The sequence below is a fragment of the Papaver somniferum genome, chromosome 5 (assembly GCF_003573695.1).
Source record: "Papaver somniferum cultivar HN1 chromosome 5, ASM357369v1, whole genome shotgun sequence".
Taxonomy (NCBI): Eukaryota; Viridiplantae; Streptophyta; class Magnoliopsida; order Ranunculales; family Papaveraceae; genus Papaver; species Papaver somniferum.
Window position 1 is genome coordinate 130,437,687 of NC_039362.1, and position 5,343 is coordinate 130,443,029.

General features: G+C 36.5%; 1 pseudogene; it reads left to right on the forward strand.

The window, feature by feature from the left end:
• The first annotated feature begins 804 nt into the window (after positions 1-804).
• On the forward strand, positions 805-904 carry LOC113284875 (annotated as a pseudogene).
• Positions 905-5,343: the final 4,439 nt, after the last annotated feature.

A 5,343-nucleotide genomic window follows, 5' to 3' on the forward strand; every position in this document is an offset into this window, starting at 1 on the left:
TTTGCACCTACTTCATGAACTCCTCTAGGATTGGGATTAGTCTGACTAGGGAACCTTCCGTTATCTCTCTCACTTAAGGTCTTAGCTATTTGGCCGACTTGAAGTTCTAACTTAGCAAGAGTCCGAGCATTAGTTTGAAAGTTCTGCTTGGTTTCCTGTTGAAAACTAACTTGGCTCTTTACTAACATGTCCTGGATCTGTGCTAACATATCCTGGCTCTTTCTTAATATACTAAGAGATTCCTCTAAGCTCGTCATTCTATTCTCTGAAGAGTTCTGAAACTGACCTGAAGAGCTCTTATCTAAACCAAAACCTGGGGGAGCATTAGAATTACTAAACTGACCTTGACTCTGGCCCTTAGACCACGAAAGGTTCGGATGGTTTCTCCAACCAGGATTATAGGTTTCTGAATATGGGTCAAACTTCTGACGGTTATCGAATCTAGTGTTATTATAGAGAGCATTGGATTGCTCTTCATTATTCTGGCCTTCCCAAAAAGGCTATAATCTACCACTAGTGTGACCCACTTCTAAAGCTTCTAACCTTTTCGCTATAGCAACAATTTTGGCATCTGATTCAAAGTTTCCTTCTACCCTATTAATGTTTCCTCCGCCTAGAAGAATTGTTTTCTGGGGTCCCCTATTACTTTCCCATTGTTGGGTCTTTTCGGCGATTTCATGCAAATATGTCATCGCATCATCAACTGTTTGGTTTTCAAACCCACCTGTACACATAGATTCTACTGTGGTTGTAGTGGGATAATCTAAACCCTCATAAAGGATCTGAACTAACCTAACCTTTTCTAAACCATGATGAGGACATTGGGATAATAGATCATTGAACCTTTCCAAATACCTATACAAGGATTTTCCCTCCTGTTGAGAAAATGTACAGATTTGCGTCCTAATAGACGATGTTTTGTGCCTAGGGAAAAACTTGTTCAAAAAGGCAGATGTAAGTTGTTCATATGTTTCAATTGATCCGGAAGCCAAACTATGTAGCCACGATTTGGCTTTATCTTTCAAGGAAAAGGGGAATAACCTGAGTTTCAAAGCATCGTCATTAAGGTTTCTAATTTTTAGGGTACTATAAATTTCCTCAAAGTCCCTAACATGGAAATAGGGGTTTTCATTTTCTTTCCCTAAAAATATTGGGAGCAACTGTAAGGTTCTAGGCTTAAGTTCATAATTTGCTTCAGTTTCAGATAACCTGATACACGAGGGACGAGTAGTCCTAGTAGGGTTTAACAAAGCTTTCAAAGTTGTCATTTCTGGCACTATTGGAATATCAGGGATTTTCTCCTCAAACGGACGTTCAAAAACGAAATCTTCAAGAATCGGGCTTTCTAAATTGAGGTAATCGAAACGCTTAGAACTACTAGGTTTCTCTTTAACAAATCTACCTATGGCGTCTCTTTTACGTTCAGGCATGCAAAAGAATAAGGTAGGGAATTCTATGCAATCACAAAACAAGGCTGACTTAACCAAATCAAACTTATTAATTTCTAGCAAACAAAAAGCATGATGGATCCACTTAGATTGTTTCTAGACCAGCTTCTATTCTTTCGAAAAGGAACTCGTTACAATCTGAGAAAACCCCTCTGGAATCAATCTGAGTCAAAGTAAGTTGAATAGAGGCGAGGGAAGCTCGGTGGAGCTTTGATACCCAAAGGCCTCACCGGTATTATAAGGCGGCGCAGTCACGCATTCAACTCACAGAAACCATCATGAACTTCGAAGTATGCTCAAAAGAGTAACCAATATTTTTCGAACGACTTTCCTATTAAGCTCGTTACCCTATAGGTCTCGTTCTAGTCAAAATTTTAGGCTTAGGTTCGCGTTTGGTTTCGTTTTCCTAAGGCGGGCAAGAAGAGAACTGTGATGAAATCCGAACCCTTATCTTGTATGGTCAGTCCTTGACCTTTAATAGGAAATTAAAGAAGCCGTTTTCAAGTCCTCATCATATATGAAAATGAAGGAATACAGTAAACCCGCTGACAGGGGATTCGCGGGTGTTTCGAAAAACTTACCTCCCGTACCAGACGGGCGAAGAACCGCTGAAGTCGACTCGGGCCACAACTCCTATGTCATGTACGAACCCGAGGGGCCGAGGCGATATCGTAACCGCCATCCTTCTCTGCACACAGTTTATATTTAAACTACCCTTCCGTAGGGTTTAAAAATAATGTCCCAAAGTTTAAAGTCCAAAGTGTCCAAAAAGAAAAGAAAAATTACAAAAATAATAAAACCTAATACAGTTTTTTTTTTCTAATAAGGAAATATAAACAAAACCCTAAGAAATAAAATAACTAAAAGAAACTGTCTTCTTTTCCATTCTTTTCGCTTCAATCTTTCTCTCCAAGTCTTTATGCTTTAAGATCCAGTCTTTACGAAATCACCAAACTCCTTGGCTCAATTTTCTTTATGATACAAAACCTGTAGACAAAAGATAAATACCCAAAAACGTAAAAAAGAACAAAAATAATAAAAACCTAACAAAATAAAAGAAAAATAAGTCTAAAACCCTAAAAGCAAATCCGCGTTGGCGGCGCCAAAAATTGATGTATTTTATAGATAGTGGTAAAAGTGGTTCGATTCTCAGACTTGCGAATGATAAAATATAGACTTAAATTCTAAAACTAAAATAGAATGCTCACTAATAATTATAACAAACACTGACAAAGTTGATATCAATATTAAAAGACAACTGAGACTAAGATTCCACTATTTTCCAAGTTCAAAGTGATTTAATCCAATCTTTATATTTATGCAACTTTCTCGTTCAATTTGATTCTAAAATATTGCAACAAGTAGATTTTCAAAAGCAATAATTGTAAATATCAAGTATGAAGCATCAAAAGTCTATAAACTAAGCACACTTCATCAAAATAGATCACAATCACTCAAGTAAAAATCATATTCAATTATAGCTCAAGGCAAGTAATTGATAGACGCATTTATGTGTCTATTTTGTTCTCAATGTTCTGTATTGTTAGACTCGATTAAATACTTATTGTGTTATTTTATGTTTTTGTAGATGTTTTTGGAAAAATAAGCTCTTGCGGCGAAATTGGCTCGAAAAGTGGTGTTTTACACCCCAGGATAGAGACTAAAAACACCCCAGAAATGCGCCGGAGGAACCCTGAAAAATGCTGGAAACACCCCAGAAAAATTACTTAAGGCACCCCAAAGGACATGTGTTATTCGTACTCCAGCAACGGATAAGGGGCAACCACTGGATAAGGGGTGACCTTCTTCACAAATTCAAAAAAATATTTTGGCGGGAAAATATTTCTTTTCACAGGCAGATTTTTCGATCGGATTTTGGAGGAATTTTTGTGCGATTCAATCGTTGAAACTTCATGGGTAGTTGTGGTATGTCCTAACAAAGCTAATATGGTTGTTTGTTTCGATCAAATTTGTCTGGATAACTTGGTTTAATTCAAACAGGGAGTTGGAGGAAAAACATGATCTTACACGAGTTGTGGTGAATCTAAACGTGTAATGCACGTGTTTGGAAGCCTTAATCAACACTTTGGAACGTGAAGAAGATTTATAAGGAAAATCCAGCTGCAGATGCGTAAAAATCAAAATCATTGATAAAAAAAAGAAAGAAAATATCCCGAGTAAATAAAGATTATTTGGAGTTAATGGAGGAGATTCAATGTCGCAATAACGTATAAATATGTTCACAAGGTATCATAGAAGGCGTGTCGAGAGTTTGGGGGGCTGAGGAGAGCCAGAGAAGAAGAAAAAATCAAGTTACAGAGCTTCCATTTTTCTGCTGCTGCTGAAGAACGCGAAGAACATAAGACCCATACTGAGCAGTCTTATTTTGCTACAGTTCAAAGACTATCGCGGGACAGTCTTATTTTGCTACAGTTTCAGAGACTGTCGCCCGAAAGTCTTATTTGTTACAGTGATAGTCTTATTTGTTACTGTCGCTGGACAGTCTTATTTTCCGAGGGTCGTAGTTCTCTGGTTTGTAACAAATATAATTGTTACAAACCCGGTTTTGAATTACTTCTCCCTTTTCATCATTTGTAAACACCCTTTGAGCAATAATAATGATTTTTGAGCGTGTTTCCAACATGATGAGCGGCTAATTCTCCCACTACCAAGGCAATGAGGAAGCTATTTACGCATGAATAATTGGAAACTATTTTGTTTTCTCTAATATTTAATTATAATTCACTCAATCACTGCTTTTGCAGAGTTTTAAATTGTTTGCGTAATTTTCCTAATCAGTTGTGATTTAATTAGATAGGTTATGCTTTGTTTAGATAATCTATGCTTAAGGGATACAATTGATGTTTGAGAATTTGCTTGATTATTAATGAGTTAAGATATAAAGGACTTAAAAGATAATTAGAGTTTTGGATTATTTACCATCATTAATTCATGTGTAATAGTGGAATCAGTGTCTTGGTTGTTTTCTCATAGTCTCGCCCACTTTGTTAATATTTTTGTATATAATTTTATTAAATATTTAAATTTAATCTTTACAAGTCCGAGAGTTTGAACCTCATTACTACAACAACAATCAAAAACAATATCAGTAATCATAATAATAATTGCAATAAATAGATGAAATATAATATACCAATTCTTGTTGGAAAAATAGCTTCCTCTTTTGCCTCAGCAATGGGGTTTAGCTCCTTGTATTAATCATGATCTTAAAATATTTGTTTATGGCTCAAAAGATGATTAAAAAGATGAAAACTAATAACACAGCTGATTTGCAACAGCGTGAGTGTGTTACAGAATCTCTGTTACAAAGGAGAAATAGTAACTAAAGACCTTAGGCGATCACAGTTGATAAATGATAAATAGGTGCTGCTGTTGAATAGCGATATTTGTCTGCGACAGTCGCTTGTGCGTCTTATGTTCTTCGTGTTCTAGGTATTGCAGCAGCAGAAACAAAACTTCATCTTGTGATTTCGGCTTTCTGTTCTCTCCTAAACTTCCCCAAAGTGTACGTAACCCTTCCTTGACCTATCCCTTCTCCTTTTATAGCCCACAGGTCGATTAAACCTCAAGAAATCTTCGGTTATTCTTATTTTTCCTCCACCTCAAGTCTCGGGATTTCTTTCTCTGCTAAATCTTCTTTACGCTTTTAGATGAGCCGTATACACTCCAAATAGGCTAGAGCAATATTCTATCTCGAATTAAACCCAACAGAATCATGTAACTGCCATATATAAACTCACTAGAGCCCGTAATATCTTCTCCTCCTCTGTTTTGATTGATTCGAAGATTTGTTGCTATTTTTGCGAATCTGAGACACATACCAATCCTGTTTTGATGAATCAACTGAATCCCAATCCATCTCCACGTCAAACTC